General features: G+C 36.8%; 1 protein-coding gene across 2 annotated transcripts in view; it reads left to right on the forward strand.

The window, feature by feature from the left end:
- The first annotated feature begins 11,473 nt into the window (after window positions 1-11,473).
- Window positions 11,474-20,297, forward strand: part of LOC138715021 (chymotrypsin-like protease CTRL-1) — a 106,743-nt gene continuing 97,919 nt past the window's right edge. For both annotated transcript variants that reach the window (XM_069847418.1, XM_069847419.1), the window contains exon 1: window positions 11,474-11,585. The gene's annotated coding sequence lies outside the window, so the exon portion shown is untranslated. The remainder of the gene's footprint in view (window positions 11,586-20,297) is intronic.

Raw genomic sequence — 20,297 nt, forward strand, 5'->3', positions numbered from 1 at the left:
GAGCTAATAATGTACAATCTCAAGTTCTCGAACCCAGGACACCTTCGAGCAGCCTGTAAAGACAGGCGTTGGCAGCCCTGCTTACAGTGAAAGTCCGCGCATTCCAGCGCGCAGCAGGGGTGACCATACACCCCACGACCTTGACCTCTATACTTCACTTTCCTCGCAACCCTCTTCAACGAGAAGGGGACGGTTGAGAACAAAGAATGAACATATGACACGCGAAAGAAGAGGAAAAGGGGGAAAGAAAAAAAGAGAAAGAAAGAAAGAAGAGGAAGGGAGCAAGAAAATAAAGAATCATAGATGAGGTAGGGAGAAAAATGACAGAAAGAAGAAGACGAATATAAAAAATTGAGAGACGGCGGTAGAAATTAAACGACACAAGAAATGAAAACGAAAGAAATAATACAGGTGAAATAAGAAAATAAAATGGCAAATGAAGAGACGAAAGGAACGGAGAAGTAAACAAGCGAAATAGAAAGAGAAAGAAGAAAGTTTTATTTGCTTGCCTCTTCGTTTATGTAGAAGTAGAGAATTAAGGAATCGAGAAAGAAATAATGATAAGAAAAGAAAAATAATATATAAAGAGTCAAAAGAGATATATAAAGACAAGGAACAGGAAGAGATTGAAGAAAAGAAAAACGAAAGTAGACACACAAAGAAAGTAAAAACATAAAGTGTTAAAGAGAAAGGAAAACAAAAGGAGATGTAAATGAAGAAAAATAGGAAATCATAAAAAGAAAGAAGATTAAGAACAAGAAGAGATAAAGAAAGAAAAGAACAAAAAAGTTGTTAATGAAGAAAAATAGGAAATGATTAAAAGAAAGAAAAAGCAAAAGAGAAATAATTGAAGGAACATAGAAAGAGATATAGAAAAAGAAGAACAGAAAAAGATGTAGAAAAAGAAGAACAGGGAGAGATATAGAAAAAGAAAACGGAAAGAGATATAGAAAAAGAAGAACAGAAAGAGATACAGAAAAAGAAAGACAGAAAGAGATATAGAAAAGAAGAACAAAAAGAAATATAGAAAAAGAAGAACAGAAAGAGATATAGAAAAAGAAGAACAGAGAGAGCTATAGAAAAGATGAACAGAAAGAGAGATAGAAAAAGAAGAACAGAAAGAGATATAGAAAAAGAAGAACAGAAAGAGCTATAGAAAAACGAAGAACAGAAAGAAATGTAGAAAAAGAAGAACAAAAAAAAGAGATATAGCAAAGAAGAGCAAAAAGAGGACTATAAGCTAGGTAAAATAGGACGAGCTGAAAGAAAGAAGGGAGAACAAAAGTGCTATATAAAGGAAGGAAAGACTAGATGAGATAAAGAGAAAGGACGAAAAGTGACATAAACAAGTAAAAACAGGAAGAGATAAAGAGAAAGGAAAACAAAATTATATACATATAAATGGAGAATAATTATTGGAAGAGAGAAAGAAAAAAGTAAACAAAAACGATGTAAGTAAACAGGAGCTGAAGAGAAATAATGGAAAGCAGAGATAAAAAAAAGGAATGGCAAAAAAATACGAATGAAAAGGAGAGAAAATATTGTTATCGATAGAAGGATGAAAATAAGAGATAAATTTAAATGCAAAAGAAATAATAAGTATAGAAACTTACAATGACGCTAGAAAGTAAAAATTGCAAAGTGAAATAATGAAAGAAAGTCATACAGATCGAAAGGAGGGGGAAAGAAGTAAATAAGAAAGAAAGAAAATATAAGGAAGGAAAGAAGAGAGATTCACAACAGCATGACATAGGATTGCCCACTAAAAGTGCAAGTATGCGTGGACATGACTGGCATCGCATCCAGGATGCCGTGAAAGCGGTGGCAATGATTTGAAACAACGGCGCAGCAGTCGTCTTGTTTCGGGAACAAAAGAACATAATCACCATGCGGGGCGCACCTTATCCAAACAAAGGCATATTCGCTTTGAATAATAATGAAACTTTCATCCTGCCCGCGCGTGTGGGCGGTACACTAAGACGGTGCTTTCTTTGCATTATTTCCTTTAAGTTATGTCTTCCATCGCCTGACGACAACCGCGAACCCGACTTCAAATCTCGGCGATGGTGAATTTGTATTTATGGTATAGGTACAAGTCTAAGGTTATGGGGAGTTTTTTTCGGAGTTCTCCTGTTATTTTGTTCGTCATTTCACCAATAATCTCCACAATTTCCCTTTCATTATTAGATCTGTCTGGAGAATTAAGGCACCACTTGTGATTGCGTGACACCGAATCGATCGTCTATCATGATTGCGTTACTCGCGGCTTGTCCAAAGATTGATACATGGTAATTGTGGAACATTAGACGCACTAGAGGCCCCCAAGTTCTTCCTGTATTTTCTAATGGGGAAATGATGATTCGTGGGTCTGTGAAGAACGGCACAATTCACCACCAGAGGTATGAAATATGGGTTTGAATGCTAGAGGAGAATGCGCGGTGCGTCGGATGGCGGATCTGACGCAACTCATTCCATCACAGGTGCACAAAAATACTACGCGTGGTGAAGTGCTTAGGGATGCTCCATATCCCGTCCGATAAGCACCTCTACGTCTTTGAATCTTCCATTCGAGGAACTTCATTCCTTCATCGGGATTTACCCTTAGTGAGTAATTCGGTTTTTTTGTCATAAAACTGTACAGTACATGATGTAGTGTCGACATAAATATAAGCCATTACAACACATAACAGATAAAAGTTATGCCATAGGCGAAATTGAGGTCTTGAAAGCCGTTTTTCGTACATTTAAGAATGTGATTTTAAATTTACCCACTGCGGTGGCTCACTGATGTAAATAAATCCATATAAAAAGACGTTGAATGTCTATGTTCTTTGTATTAAGATTCATGAGGAAGAACGTCAGCTGTGATTCTCAATTACAAAACCTAGGTATTTACATATATGTGACAAATGACCTATGAGTATGTGTGAGATTTTTAGATTTCTATGATGTTTTGGTTGTAAGAATATAGTACTATCACCCTTGTTTTGAGATGTAATACTTCTGACATTTCTTATTACTTACAGATTCAGTTATCAGAGTAGTATTGTCCAAAATCTTACAATGGAACATGCAACTAGTTTATAGGCGTTGAAGACATTAATTCTCAAATCACGATTAACTGTATGAAATGTTATTCAAAAGTAGCTATGGACTTTATAAAATTATTGTCTCCAAATAATATTAATAGAACAATAAGTGGAATAATAGCTTAAATCTTTAAAAATCAAAAATCAAAATAAAAAAGTAAAATATAATAAACCATGGTCTTCTTTACAGTTTCACGAATTGAAATTAGTGGTTTTTGTAATTAATTTTATTCCGTTATTATTAAAAGTAAAATTTGTTGAATAAATTATTTAAAGCAAAGTAATCCTAAGATTTTCCATATTGCAGCTCATAAAGACCAACAAGATAGCGTGAGGAAGACCCATGAGGTAGCGGGAGGTTAAACCTTCCACCTTTACAGATGATCGGCATTAGTAACAATAGGGATGTCAATCCTACGTGCTTGCCACTTTCACCTCCAAGAAAAGAATCCTGGTAACTATTTATTATAAATAGGCTATAGTGTTGTCAAACAGACTAGAGCAATGGAGATAACCCATTACCACATTGGAAATAGAATCAGCGACCTTTTGACTTGCAGCAGAACGCTTAACCGTTCTGAACGCCTTTAATAAAATATTTAAGTAAAAATCCTACCTCTTAATCGAGGAAGATAATTCGAAGAAGAGATAAAAGAAAATTGAAAAAAAATACGGAAAAGAAATACGACTAATTATAAAACTTTTTGTATACAACATGTTTCAAAATAATGATAACACTTTCATATGATTATTAAGAAGTATTAATGAGAAATTAACATTGTACAGATCATTCGATAGTCAAACTCTCTAAAGTTCAAAGTTCTAAGTTTCAGAAAACGTATTATTTCTGTTGCCATGGGTTACATTGCTGAAAAGTGGAAACAACACAACGTAAATCGTTTTACACTCTGCAGTTTGAGAAAAAAACTTCTGAAACAGTGGTACAGAAGCTGTTTCCTAGGTATTTCGAGTTGACCATATACCATATCGTTTGATTGGACTTGCTACCGCCTCAGATCTGGCTTATTGTCCTTGGCCTTCCATGTCTCCAGACTTGACACCCTGTAACTTCTTTATTTGGTGGTATGGAAAGATGCCGTTTATGTGGAATCACTGCCCTAGACCTTGAAGAAGTAAAACAACGGATCATTGCTGCGATTGTATCCATAAACAGAGATATGTTGGAGAGAGTAGCCTATGTCAAGAATTTGACTATTTGGCCTACAATGATGGCATTGATGACCATCATATTCACCAAGGTTTCCTACCGAAGTATCTAATATTCTTATCTAGGCCTCTTGATATTTAATTACTTTTTCTTTCCTCCTAACAATTATGCTCTGTACTGACACATGAGGTTGCATTAAATCAACGACGATATATGCAAATAACCAACCAGTCATCAACAAAGATACATTAAGCCGGTATCATAAGGAAGCAGTCGAAAAGTATAAGTGCTACCAATAGCAGTAAAATTATTGTTCCTGAAGTTTCGATCAAAAATGATTTAAAATACTAGAAACGAGCCGTTAAAAGCAGATGTGGTGTAAGTAAAAATGGGTAATGAGGGTTAAACTAAACATTCTGTAAAATACAGCGGAAAATAGCAATCAATATTGAATTTATTTAAACTATTAGTAGCCAGTGGATAGCACGAGGGACATATTAACTGCTACTTTGCACTGTATTTTACAGAATTTTTACTTTAAACGTCATTACCCAATTTTGACTTACACCACTTCTGCTCTGAACGGCTCAAATATTGTATATTTATTGAGCAATCTTATTTTATAATACACAAAAACAGATAATTGTACTAAAACTGATGTTATACATTGTTGTGAAATATTATTGAAAATCATATATGTTTGGTTATGTTGGTTTACATGACACTAGAAGAAACGTTCAAATAGAACCTTGTCACTCTCATGAAACACTCTAAAGTGCAATTATAACTTTGTCAAATTGTTTGTATGACGAAAAATAATTGCAATATCAACATAAAATGCATATGATAGATAGGCCTAGTTCTAAAGTAGTATTACTTAATGCACTAAAAAATCTCGATTTTTTTCTAAAAATGTCAAATAGAACCTTGTCATTCTGAGTCCTCGACATGTCAATGAAAACTTTGAGAATTTCTTAAAAAATTATATGCACCAAGTCATTGTATCATTAATAATTACTTATTAATAGCAATATGAATGTGTTACCATAATTTTGAAACGCTATGTATCGGCATATTTAAATCATTTCCCAGCATATTATAATAATGTTTAGTTTCACATGTTGTTGCAAAAAGTGTAAGTCAGTAAAAGGAAGGGAAGGAGGAGAACAAGTAAAAGAAGCTGTAGGAGGACGAGGAAACAAATTACGAATAAGAATACTTATGAAATGTTATTTTCAAATATCTTACAGCAAACCGAGATTAGTTTGGTTACAAAAAGCTCGCACTTCCCGAAACAACGACTCCTCCCTGCGAAATACTACGATAACAAGTTCGAATTTCGAAACAGTGTTATTTCTCCCAACGTCACAAGAGAGCAGGCGGAGGCATGTTTGTCAACGAGCAGAACAAACACGGAGCTTGGAAAATATATCACACAGTACACTCCACGACCACCATGACAGAGCATCAACAGAAAGCGAGAGGAGAGCAGGGACCACTCGAGTGTTGCAAACTCAAGGGTCACTTCAACTTTTACTTTCTCATGCAACCCAGTACCGAGAAAGTGAAGAGTGACACATTTGTTGAGAGACGGCAGAGTGATTCCAAGAAGGCGACTCTGTGTCCGATTTCAACTCACCATTACTTCTCCAAATCCAATAAATATGTTTTCTCTTCGATTGTGTATATTCCCATATTCTCCTAGCTTTGAATTGTTCTTGAAAAAGTCATGTGTAGTTCATGCAGCTGATAGCCTCTCAAGGAAAATAATTCAAGAAATAGGCAGATAATTGGACGACAGAATTAGAAAAACATCCTGTTCTTGTGCATCTTCCTGTCTTTCGTCAGTCTCACATGTCTCGATTAGACTATATAGTAGTTTAAAACAATATTTAACTAAGGAACTGTCATCATAGCCCTCTGTAATTCAGTGTTTAGCTTTCTGGCTCTTATGTTCAAGATTCGTGAGTTCAAAGCCTTCCAAGGGTAATAACACGAATATATACAACATTCAACCAATTTTTATTTGTACTAGAGGCCTGGCTCGGAAACTCGCAGAGTGAGTGTGATTATGGAGTGTTGGTGAAATAATGATGATGCTGAGAGGGAACGGGAGCACGCCGAGTAAAAAACCCTAGTGCCCGCTTTGTTCATTCATTCATTATATTCCATAGATCTTACATGAGCAATGAAGCTTTAAGATGTGGAAAAATCAAAATTTTACAATATTACAATTACAATTTTTACACTTAGCATGCAGGCTTTCACGGCCGGTGTCTAGTTGAAACAGAGCTTCCGGGCTAAGATGCCGTGGTCTACTGGTGCTGACGTTACCAGACGTTTCGTCTACTTCTACGGCAGACATCTTCAGTTGCTACAGGTATCCCGAGCAGAAGACTTCGACCGAGGATACCTAACCACTGAAGATGTCTGCCGTAGAAGTAGACGAAACGTCTGGTAACGTCAGCACCAGTAGACCACGGCATCTTAGCCCGGAAGCTCTGTTTCAACAATTTTTACAGTTTTACAATTTAGTAATTTTCTACAATTTTTAAAAATTTCTGCAATTTTCTACAATATTTTGGCGAGATGTAGTGAGATGAGGTGAGGGCCGAGGATTCGCCAAAAGATTACCCGGTATTTGCCTTTTGATTGGGGAAAACCTCAGAAAAAAAAACCCAACCAGATAATCAGATCAAAGGGGTGATATGGAGTGATGCCGAGGACTCGCCATAGACCATCCGGCTTCAGTCCCACGGCTGGGGAAAACCTCAGAAAAAACCCAACCAGGTAATCAGATCAAAGGGGTGAAATGGAGTGATGCCGAGGACTCGCCATAGACCATCCGGCTTCAGTCCCACGGCTGGGGAAAACCTCGAAAAAAAACCCAACCAGATAATCAGATCAAAGGGGTGATATGGAGTGATGCCGAGGACTCGCCATAGACCATCCGGCTTCAGTCCCACGGCTGGGGAAAACCTCAGAAAAAAAACCAACCAGGTAATCAGATCAAAGGGGTGAAATGGAGTGATGCCGAGGACTCGCCATAGACCATCCGGCTTCAGTCCTACGGCTGGGGAAAACCTCGAAAAAAAACCCAACCAGATAATCAGATCAAAGGGGTGATATGGAGTGATGCCGAGGACTCGCCATAGACCATCCGGCTTCAGTCCCACGGCTGGAGAAAACCTCAGAAAAAAACCCAACCAGGTAATCAGATCAAAAGGGTGAAATGGAGTGATGCCGAGGACTCGCCATAGACCATCCGGCATCAGTCCCACGGATGGGGAAAACCTCGAAAAAAAAAAACCTAACCAGGTAATCAGATCAAAGGGGTGAAATGGAGTGATGCCGAGGACTCGCCATAGACCATCCGGCTTCAGTCCCACGGATGGGGAAAACCTCGGAAAAAAACCCAACCAGGTAATCAGATCAAAGGGGTGAAATGGAGTGATGCCGAAGACTCGCCATAGACCATCCGGCTTCAGTCCCACGGATGGGGAAAACCTCGGAAAAAACCCAACCAGGTAATCAGATCAAAGGGGTGAAATGGAGTGATGCCGAGGACTCGCCATAGACCATCCGGCTTCAGTCCCACGGCTGGGGAAAATCTCGGAAGAAACCATTCCACCACTAATTCCTTCGTGATCTAGACGGGTATCGAACCAGGGTCGCCACGATGGTAGGCAGACAGGTTAACCACTCGGCCACGGGCGAGGACTGTCGAAAGTAATGGATTCTCAAAGACAGTGAAATTGGTATGGTTATGTCGTTCGTACGCGGTAAGTAAAATCTTTCTGTTCGTAAGGAATTTGTCCTTGAACAAGAGTAAAAGTAAAGTCTAATTCCCTTCTTTGGAAGACATACTTACTATTTCCCTCCAAAATCCATCATCTTCAATCGGGTTTGGAGCTGCGAACCTTTGATATAACAGCCAGCAAAGTAAAACTGTAAGCCCATCAAGGATGACATAGTAATAATAATAATAATAATAATAATAATAATAATAATAATGACGACAATGTCCGAGAGAAGAATAATAAATGCCAGAATAACATATTTTATGCTCGACCATGCCGAAATGTAGCAATTATACACCTGGTAGCAGTCCTTTAATGCATGTCATTAAAGTACACCTATTCATTAAAGTTAAGGTTTTCGATTATTCTCGGATATGCAATCGAAAGACAACGAGGGAAACGTCACGGAGGCTGGAAATCCAATACTGTCGCAGAAGGGTATGTTCTGTTACTATGATAATTAGCGTTAATTGTAAATAATATTCAAATAAATTCAATTTGTCATCTCGTTTTTCAATTCTAAATCAATTTCCAGGTTATATCAAAATTAGTTCATGTTATTCTCTACATTACATCAAGGTCAATGACATTATTATTCCTCGGAAAAAATCAACACTTTCGCGTCTGCGCACATCTCACAATTTACGAGCTACGCACAAGGTCACTTCCGATCTCCAGTCAGATAGGAATAAAATGAATACTTCTGAATAATTTCAAGTTATAAATATGGTCCAGCATAAAAAGTCGTATGAAACTTGCCTATAATGGTAATTAAGACGATCGTATGAAAATTATGAAACTCACTTGCGCCCGTTTCATAAACAAACATACTCGCGTCTTAATTACTATCATTATAGGCTCGTTGCATAATGTACTATTAATGATGCAAACTTTTTCATTTCTCACTATATAATTATAATTTTGCTGAAGTCCTTAGAAACTTTTATTCTTGTTAATTATGTTTGCAGGATGATCCGTTTGGGAAGAAATAAAGTAAAAACGTGATAAAATGAGAACTGTTATCATTTATTGTTACATGCTTTCTAGAAGAATGGGAGTTTTGTCCAAATTACACCTTAACGTGCCCACCTTTGCAAACACGACACAATTCATATATTGAGGTTAATTCCTCCCATGTGGAATTCATTCTTTCTTCACGAAACCCCCAGAGAAAGAAATAGGGTGTTGTCAGGTCTGGGGAATTTCGTGGCCACATAATTGGTCCTCCTCGGCCATACCAGTAGTTACCAAACGTGTCATCCAGATAGTCACGGACGTCTGTTGCCCAGTGAGGTGGTGCACCTTCCTGTTGGAACACAATACCCATGTTGTTTTCCTGTTGCAGTTGTGGTTCGAAAGCAGTGTTGCCAGGCCCATAGAGCAAATTTCCTTAAATAACAGGCAAACATTTTCCCAAATTTCCTCAACTAACAGGCAAAAATTCCCCCAAATTTCCTCAATGAAAACAGAAACACTCTTAAGGGAACCAGGTAGTGATTAGAGGTCAAAAATTCGATTTCTTATGTTGTGTTTTAAAAAAAGTACAAAACTTCCTCTTTAAAACAATATAAATATTGTGGGGGGTATTTCTGCAGATAACCTCTTTAAATGACCTCTTTAAATTTGACGGTGCATGCATCCTTCTTTTTTTTAAAATGCAGTTTTTCATGAGTTGACATTTTTCAAACTTAAGTGCATTTTTCTCTGAAACTACTGAATCAATTTACATGAAATTTTTACAGTGTTTTACTATGTTCTACATAATTGACCTACCGGTTTAATACCAGCACACATATAACACGAGAAAAAAAATTGCAAAAGTTGCAAAAATTGTCAAACAAAGTTCTATATTTTTCTACTTCATTAGAAGTGAAATATTTAACTAAATTTTGCTTTAGAATTTACAATATACATTACTGGATAACTTTAAAAAATATAAGGCATATGAGTGAAGATTGTAGCAAGTAATGTGCATCTGAAGACTGAGGTACAGCTAGCGAAGTGAGAAAACAGGTTATCAGTTAGGGCCTTTTTTTCGCACTTGGATACGAAACTAATTAGTTGTCTTTTATACCACTGAATTATGAATGATTGACTGTATAAGCATGGACATTTTTATTTCACTCTGAGCACTAACAGCCTAGAAATATTGAACTAAACTTTTGTCCTGAATTTTTTTAATCGCAAAGACATCACTACCTTCTCCCCTTAAGAAACAAGCTCACAACTGAATAATTTCGAGGGAAAAATTGTTCCGGGGCCGGGCATCGAACCCGGGACCTTTGGTTTAACGTACCAACGCTCTACCACTGAGCTACCCGGGAACTCTACCCGACACCGATCCAATTTTTCCCTCTATATCCACAGACCTCAAAGTGGGCTGACAACCGTCAAGCAACCAACTTCGAGTGCACACAAACTCCGTGTGACTTAAATTGTGGTTTTCTGTTAACGAACAGTGACGTGTATTATGCAAATCAAGATTTCAGGTATAACTCCCTGTAAAGTTGATTTGAATAATTTCGAGGGAAAAATTGATCCGGGGCCGGGCATCGAACCCGGGACCTTTGGTTTAACGTACCAACGCTCTACCACTGAGCTACCCGGGAACTCTACCCGACACCGATCCAATTTTTCCCCTCTATATCCACAGACCTCAAAGTGTGCTGACAACCGTCAAGCAACCAACTTCGAGTGCACACTAACTCCGTGTGACTTAAATTGTGGTTTTCTGTTAACGAACAGTGACGTGTATTATGCAAATCAAGGTTTCAGGTATAACTCCCTGTAAAGTTGATTTGAATAATTTCAAGGGAAAAATTGTTCCGGGGCCCGGCATCGAACCCGGGACCTTTGGTTTAACGTACCAACGCTCTACCGCTGAACTACCCGGGAGTGTCGGGTAGAGTTCCCGGGTAGCTCAGTGGTAAAGCGTTGGTACGTTAAACCAAAGGTCCCGGGTTCGATGCCCGGCCCCGGAACATTTTTCCCTTGAAATTATTCAAATCAACTTTACAGGGAGTTATACTTGAAATCTTGATTTGCAAGCTCACAACTGTCTCACAAAATTCACCGAGTTGAAGGACAGCAACAAGGTGAATGTAATCAATTGCAACAAACAGGAACATACAGTAACGAGTGATGAGTGTCATGTTCCGGCCACCTTTCCCTGGAAAATTACCCCCTAATAGTTTCTTATAAAACTTCTGGAAGGAGTCAACTTTAAAAACTATGCCTCCACCTGGAATCGAACTCGACCCCAGCCACTGAATGGAAAGTAATTATTGTGAATGTATTGGTCGTAGGTACGAAATTTGGTGGAGATCCATAGCGGAGGATAGCGATGCACCGCGCATGGTGGGGGAGGAGAGAGTGGAGAAAGCGCGGCAGGGCCGGCAGCTGGAGTTTCTCTTCGAGCGGCGCGGGCCGCAGTCTGTGGCAGTGCAGTGAACGAGAGGGACTCCAGACTGTGATGTGACGTGAGATCATCACGCCAAGGTTACGGTGACACGGGATTACTGGGCAATGGTGAGTTGCAGCTGTCATACGTAGTACATTTACACTAGCGGCTCGTCACGCATGGAGCGTCCACTGTGCACCAAATAAGAAAACACTGCTGTCATTACGGCAATTTAACCCCTATAAATAAAATCAAATAATTTCATATACACAGCTCCCTATTAAGGAATATGTGTGTAGCAAGGACTCACGCAAATCAATCAAATAATGCTGAAAGTAAAATGTTGTTACTGCAGTGATTCAACAGTAAGGGGTAAGGAACTTCTTTAGTATAATTTTAATAATAATAATAATAATAATAATAATAATAATAATAATAATAATGGTTTATTTTAACTGGCAGAGTTACGGCCATTCGGCCTTCTCTTCCACTCAACCAGTATAATAGAAAATTACTACAATGCTGTGAATATAACATAATTAATACAATACAATACAATACAATTCAAAGCAATACAATACTACAATACATCACAATATATTACATAATTAATATAATACAATGACAATTCTTTTCGTCTTCACAACACCAATAAAATAATTATGTAATAATAATAATAATAATAATAATAATAATAATAATAATAATAATAAATGATAGTCATACCTAAATTAAATTAAATTATTAAACTCGATTACAATTATAACTTCAATTTGACTGCGCCCGTAAGAAATCGTTTAGCCTTTTCTTGAAAGTGGTTATTGTCTGGCAGCCCCTAATCTTCTGAGGTAGAGAATTCCATTCACGGGGGAATGAGACAGTAAAAGAGGATGAATAGTGGGATGTTCTATGGGTAGGAATTGCTATTCATCAGAATAATAATAATAATAATAATAATAATAATAATAATAATAATAATAATAATAATAATAATTCTGCCAATACACAGGTTTGGTTTGTTTCCCGTCTGTGAACTACAAATGGAATTGGTCCGTCCAACTTCGGTGAGGTCTGCCTAAATCTCTTCGTCCTCGTGCATGGTAATATAAAAGTCTCTTTGGTAAACGATTTTCAGGCATCCTAAGAAGGTAGTGTCTCCATTTACTTTGATAATGTTGGACGTCTGCGGTCATCTCCTCAACTTCCCACTGATTTCTTATGTCTTCGCTCCTAATGCGGTCCCTCCAGGTAACTCCTGTCAGTGATCGTAGAAATCTCATTTGTGATGCGTTGATTCTACTTATTTCCTTTTGCCGCAGTGTCCAACATTCACTGCCATATAACAGAGCTGGTTTTGATATTATGTTCTGAAATCGGATTTGGACCTCTTTTCGCATTTGTTTTCCAAAGTTCCTTTTCAAGATACCATTTAATTGATTATATTTCAATATATTTTTTTACGTCTTTTTGATAATTATACAAAGAAATATGACTTCCTAAATATACAAAAATTGTCACTTGTTCTATTATTTTGTTATTAACCACTATTTTTGCTCGTATAAGGTTTTTGCCAGAAACTACCATTACTTTTGTCTTTTCGATTGATATTTTCATATTGTATTCTTTTAAAACCATCTGTAGTTTAAAAACAAAGCGTTGTAATTCGTCTTCAGTTTCTGCAAACAAAACTTGGTCATCTTCATATATTGTTGTATTTAGTCTTGTGTGTTCGTCAATTTGTATACCTTTTGGTGCTACTTCATTCCATTCTTGAATTGCTTTGTCCAAGTATATTATAAACAGCAAAATAATAATAATAATAATAATAATAATAATAATAATAATAATAATAATAATAATGGCCTTATTTAATCTGTCAGAGTTAAGGACGTATGGCCTTCTCTTACATTCAACCAGGATTAAAACTTGCTTACATAGTTGAACATACAACTGAATCGGATTTAAGTAATTATACACAGATTCGATTTATAATTTATAATGAGATCAAAAGAGGTAGACGGAATCTATAGATGCTTTAGAAACAAAGCTTAATGTACACTATCTGGACATAGCTAAGAAATGTTTATGTTTTTTTTAACTTAATACTTATTTTCTTTTTTCAATTATGAAAATTTGTGAAGTATTTTGTTCAGACGAACCTGAAAACTCAAAAAGTACTTAAGCTTATATTGAAAACTTTCACATTATGTTATGTATTGGAATTATTTTTCTATTCATGGTATGCTGTGTCTTTTGGGCAACCCTTTCCTTAAGGCAGCTACCTTATAGTAAATAATAAAACTTTGCATGGACGTATAGTTCTCACAGATAATGTAGAATTAGGCCTATAGTTAATTTTTTTAAATAATATTGTTAAAATTATTAAACATTTAGTATAAATTTAAAAAACTAGGAGGGGGGGGGGAGAAAATAGAAATCAAATGACAATTTTTAAAAGATTTTACTACATGTTATAAATATATTTATTTAAAATAATTCAAAACAGACTCACATCAAAATTCAAATAGCTACTTGAGTAATTTATCATTAGAAATGGTAGATTTTCGTAATCATGATAAATAAAAAAAGTGTCCAAATGCTGTCAAAATAAGTAATTTTGTTTAAAAACATGTTAACTATATTACTGTAGTTTTTTAATCCATAATAAAATGAAAAATTGAATACAAAATGAGAAATAACAGCGAAATTACATTTTATGGGATACTGTTGTGTTTTTGTAAAAAAAATTCTGCATCTATCTAAAGGCCACATCACATACAAGTCTTACATTTCTTTAGATAGTTCGTTCATCCCTCCATCTCAGTTTCACAGTATGAATAACACAGGAATACGACTTACGTAATACCTTTTTTGTTGTTATCACAAGGAGTGAGGTCTGGAGACCTCACTCCTTGTGATTTTTATCTGTGGGGTTACGTAAAAGACCGTATTTTTATCCCCCCTATGCCTGACACTCTTGAAAGTCTACGACATCGAATTGTTGAAGCTGTGAATTCGATAACTAGAGACCAGCTGATTCGTGTGTGGCAAGAAATAAGCCACCGTTTTGATATTTGTCGTGTAACACATGGTGCTCATACTGAATGCATACAACATTGAATCTTTCTCTGTCCAGGAACGTTGGAATTGTGTTTTTATCTTTTGTAGTTTGGAAGAAATAAATGTTTGAAATCTGCTCCTTCTTCTTGAATAGCCCTATACATTACGGGTCGTTCAAGTTGACCACCTAGTTGACTTTGGTTCTTGGGCAAGAAAGAAAGAGAACCTTGGATAGACAGTTTAGATCTTCACGGCTTAACAGACGATACTGTTATTACAGATTTATGAAAAATGAAAGCAAATTGATATATTTGGATAAAGGTAAACTATTGTAATACAGGAATTCTTTAATAATAAAATTAGCTATTCAAATATTTAGTGATAATTAATTTAACATGCATAGTTTTCTGGAAAGGGGATATTTGCGTTTACGTTCATTAAGTAAAAAAAAATAATTTTATTATAAAACCGATTCAGCTGTTCAGTATTAATTACATTTAGTCTACACAGTTTCCCACTAGGAAATATTTGCACAAGAACTCTTTTCATAGCCATCTAACATGTATCAAGTTAATTTCATTATAATTTTAATTATGTTTTATTTAACGAAGCTCGCAACTGTCGAGATTATATCAGCGTCGCCAGTGTGCCGGAATTTAGTCCCGCAGTTCTTTTACATTCCAGTAAATCTACTAACATGAGCCTGTCGCATTTAAGCACACTGCGTCACCCAGGTCGACTAATTGCATTATAACACCGATTCAACTGCTAATATTAGGTTTGTTACAGCACGATTCAGAATCGATTCTCAACTGTCTGCTCATGCGCAATAGCTCAATATGCGTTCCAACAAGACTTGAACTATTTTGAATTCCCAGTTTCCTGTTCCAACGTGCTTTGGAACTCATTCGGAACGAGTGAAATTGGTTCTCGATTAATAGCAGGAACTGGGAATTATGAACTGTTGACGCATGCGCAGATGACTTAATCTGAGGTTGAGGTTAAAATGCTCCGAGACTGGACAGGTTGTAATTAAAAGATAGTCGATCATGAGTGGTTCGGAAGATAGTGATATATTTTATAACGAATTAAGTTCGGAAGATGAATATAATTTTAACATGAGAAAAAACTCCAAAGGCCGTGAAAGAACAGCTCAAGAAACGTTCCAACAACGTAAAATCCCGAACTAGTTCTGAGAACGTACTCAACTAGCGCATGCGTCGCAAGATGTTCGGTATTATAGCCGCAACGCTGTTATTCCCGGCGTGACTCCTCCTCTTTGCTTACACTTTAGGAAGTGAACACACTATAAAGTCTAGACTAGACGGCATTTCGGAAGGCGGTCAGCTGCTATATGCGCCGTAGCATTTCTGGTATGTGACGTCACAAGCTTGTACAGTAGAACCAATCGGAATCAGTCTATAACAAGTACTTCCCGAGTTCGTTTGTTCACGTGTGAGTGTTTTAATACGTTGAATAAGTAAAACTGACATTTACTGTGTGGGTGTAAGATAAATAAATGGAAGAAGAGACTGTAAAAAGACAAGTATTGCACAGGCAGGTGCGGAAAATAGCGTTTAAGATGTATAATTATTTTAAAAACGTTGTCGAGCAGAACGCCGCCGGCCATCTTGATGTTGCTGCAACGTTGCCAACGCTCAAGAAACGACTGCAGAAGTGGGATTGAGAACAATGCAAAAATATTCTTAGTGAAGGAAAGAGGGTTTGTTTGGTGTCATGCTTACAGTAATCAATGGCTGAGGTCATTATTGTCCATTGATAATTTAAATTCTCTCCTGCGCTATTTGTATTGCACGTGCGCGTGAAGTACGATGTGGCAATGTTGTACGCTGCCTTGCTCTCTCTATCTGTCTCTCTTGACGCAAACGCTAGCAGACTACCGTTTTCCGAATTGCCGTCGACTCTAGGTAGGTAGTATCGTTCGCCATTTTTGTTCTTTCGTTGCCGAGCTATCAGACGAGGAATCTATTTGCCGCACAATTAAATATTATCATGTCGTAGCTCCTATGATAATAAATCAAACGCACTGTAATTGAGCGAATAATTTAGCGGCAAATAACGTCCTCGTGTGCTTTCTGCGAACGCCAACGGAAGAGCCAAAATGGCGGTCGATTATATTAAGTATTTATCGAGCCTTAGGAAATGCATAACGTCATCAGGTTCGAATCACAAGACGCACACGTTAAATGTAGCCGACCTGCAATGTGATTGGCTGCAGGAAATAAGAGCGACGGGACTTTTTTTTATAGTTCGTAAAGCGTACTGAATTGCTTGCTGGAACAAACCTATTAATTTCATACAGACAGTTCTCTACTAGGAAGACTCGCGTGGCATAGGCTCTTATGTAAGCCATCTAACAGTAAGGAAACAAATAATAGTAAATAATAGCAATTCAATTGTTTAGCAATAATGTCAAGATGACACTTTGTTACTACAGAAGATTATTAATTTTAAGACATTCTATTGTTTTTGTGACAATGTTCAACTACCAATCCACCCCGCTTAGTTAACTACTGTGTTTCACTTTCTTATTACACCAACAATAGGGAAAGTATTATAATATACGATTTTAGCACATGTAATAATTACAAAAATAACGTTTGATATGCAATATGTTTTCCATAGATCTGTTCACCTGTCTGTCTGCATGAAGATTCTCTTCTCTCAAATTCTGTTATCCGTGAAGTATGCACAAAAATTAAATGCATGAGATACTTTAAAAAACTAATTGACATAAAATATTTTGATTCTAGTAGTCTAAAATCTACTGTAGATAAAACTGGCACAATAACTTACTGTCGAACGTGATAGGAATAGCTCAAACACACCTACGAGTACAATAGTGAAATGTGAACTTCTACATATTAATAAACATGAGTTGAAACAGGTAGATGATGTCCAAATACAAGCACATTTGAATACGTTTCATGTCCTAATTTTAGTCTCCCAGCAGCTGGCACGCCTGCTGTTCTTTCAACATTTCATTTCTATTCCTACAGTTTATTCAGTTTAGTTAATTATGTTATGCCTTGCAAAACTTGGTTGAATACTGCGCAAAATGTTCACATAGTAAACTTGACATTTTTCTTTGGAGTCATCATTATGTGTCTTCAAACAATAATTGAAAATCACACCGTGTGACGTCTGTCTAAACGTGAACTTTCACTCTTAAACAAAAGATTTCATGAAGCACGCGGTATAGTAGAAAACCGTCACTACATCATTACTACGAATTAAAAGTTAATCGCATTGCTTCTCATTTGTTTCGAGTAAAGCCGTAAATTGTTTCACACGTTGTAAATTAGTACAATGTAGCTATTATGTTGAAATTTGCGAGAAAAACATCATATGATTAAACTGATACCAATTAGTGATAGGTACCCTACCCAGCTTGAAATCTCCAAGGCCATGTCGAACGAATATAATATTCGGTTTAATTTCAATGTTGTCACTTATAATGTTACGAACTAACAAGGCGCAAGCAAGGCATGTTTAGGTCATGTTAGGTTAAGTTAGATTAGGTAGGTTAGGTAGGTTAGGTTAGATTCGTTGAATAAGTTAGGTTATATTTATGTTCGTAAGATAGTCTGGGTGATTTTGGTGACTTGGGTTGGATTTGTTTGTGTTGGATTAGTACGGCCTTGAACCCTAGAATTAAAATACCTTTTTTTTTACATGGGGCCTAATGTTATATTATATATTCATTTTTCTGTTGTCGCAGTTTCAATATTTGCACATTCATTCATTCATAGTGTTCTGCCCTAGGGCAGGTCTTTCACTGCAAACCCAGCTTTCTCCAGTCTTTCCCATTTTCTGTCTTCCTCTTTGTCTCCACATATGATCCATATAATATCTTAATGTCGTTTATCATCTGGTATCTTCTTCTGCCACGAACTCTTCTGTTCACCATTCCTTCCAGTGCATCCTTCAGTAGGCAGTTTCTTCTCAAACAGTGACCCAGCCAATTCCTGTTTCTCTTCCTGATCAGTTTCATCATCATTGTTTGTACATTAAGAAAATGAAGTGAGAAATATTAAAACATATTAAGTGATAATTGGCTTATTAGACAACTGAATGCACTAGAAATGTAAATATTGATATTATAATTCATATTTACTTAATCGTAGATATGTATCAGTCATTAAAATTATTTATACTTTATTTATACGTTATACTGCACGTTATCATCTGTAAACAACACAGAAACTTTTATATGGCAGTCATGTCGCTGTCCTTACCCCACGAGTGACACCAACAAGGCATCAATCTTGAGGCAACTATGTCAGGAGATAATGGGGTAGGGTGGCTAATTCCTTTCCCCTTCCATTGAGTACATCGCTGACTAGCTACATACTTCACTAATCAGACCAGATGTATACAAACAATTGTTCTTCCTCTGACACATGTCGTCAAATGAGATGTAGTGCCTGATAATAGATGTACAGTACATATCAGCCAGAACCTCAATCAGAGGTAAGCAACAACTGTATTTTTATTCGAAATCATACACAATATACCACGTATTCCACGAATGTCGTAAGATATTACCATACCGACTAAAACGTAATGACTTCTATTACGATGGGTCATAACTTGTGACATAAAATTAACATTATTAAACTATTTTCCGTGCAATAATATTTGAATACATCATTGATGTCACAGCAACTCATTCTTCATAGACCACGATTTTGACTTATTTACTTACTTACTTACTTACTTACTTACTTACTTACTTACTTACTTACTGGCTTTTAAGGAACCCGGAGGTTCATTGCCACCCTCACATAAGCCCGCCATTGGTCCCTATCCTGAGCAAGATTAATCCATTCTCTATCATCATATCCCACCTCCCTCAAATCCATTTTAATATTATCCTCCCACCTACGTCTCGGTCTCCCTAAAGGTATTTTTCCCTCCGGCCTCCCAACTAACACTCTATATGCATTTCTGGATTCGCCCATACGTGCTACATGCCCTGCCCATCTCAAACGTCTGGATTTAATGTTCCTAATTATGTCAGGTGAAGAATACAATGCGTGCAGTTCTGTGTTGTGTAACTTTCTCCATTCTCCTGTAACTTCATCCCTCTTAGCCCTAAATATTTTCCTAAGCACCTTATTCTCAAACACCCTTAACCTATGTTCCTCTCTCAAAGTGAGAGTCCAAGTTTCACAACCATAAAGAACAACCGGTAATATAACTGTTTTATAAATTCTAACTTTCAAATTTTTTGACAGTAGACTGGATGATAAAAGTTTCTCAACCGAATAATAACACGCATTTCCCATATTCATTCTGTGTTTAATTTCCTCCCGAGTATCATTTATATTTGTTATTGTTGCTCCCAGATATTTGAACTTCTCCACCTCTTCAAAAGATAAATTTCCAATTTTTATATTTCCATTTCGTACAATATTCTGGTCACGAGACATAATCATATACTTTGTCTTTTCGGGATTTACTTCCAAACCTATGTCTTTACTTGCTTCCAGTAAAATTCCCGTGTTTTCCCTAATCGTTTGTGGATTTTCTCCTAACATATTCACGTCATCCGCATAGACAAGCAGCTGATGTAACCCGTTCAATTCCAAACGTCATCCGCATAGACAAGCAACTGATGTAACCCGTTCAATTCCAAACCCTCTCTGTTATCCTGGACTTTCCTAATGGCATACTCTAGAGCAAAGTTAAAAAGTAGAGGTGATAGTGCATTTCCTTGCTTTAGCCCACAGTGAATTGGAAACGCATCTGACAGA

The sequence above is a fragment of the Periplaneta americana genome, chromosome 15, assembly GCF_040183065.1.
Source record: "Periplaneta americana isolate PAMFEO1 chromosome 15, P.americana_PAMFEO1_priV1, whole genome shotgun sequence".
Taxonomy (NCBI): Eukaryota; Metazoa; Arthropoda; class Insecta; order Blattodea; family Blattidae; genus Periplaneta; species Periplaneta americana.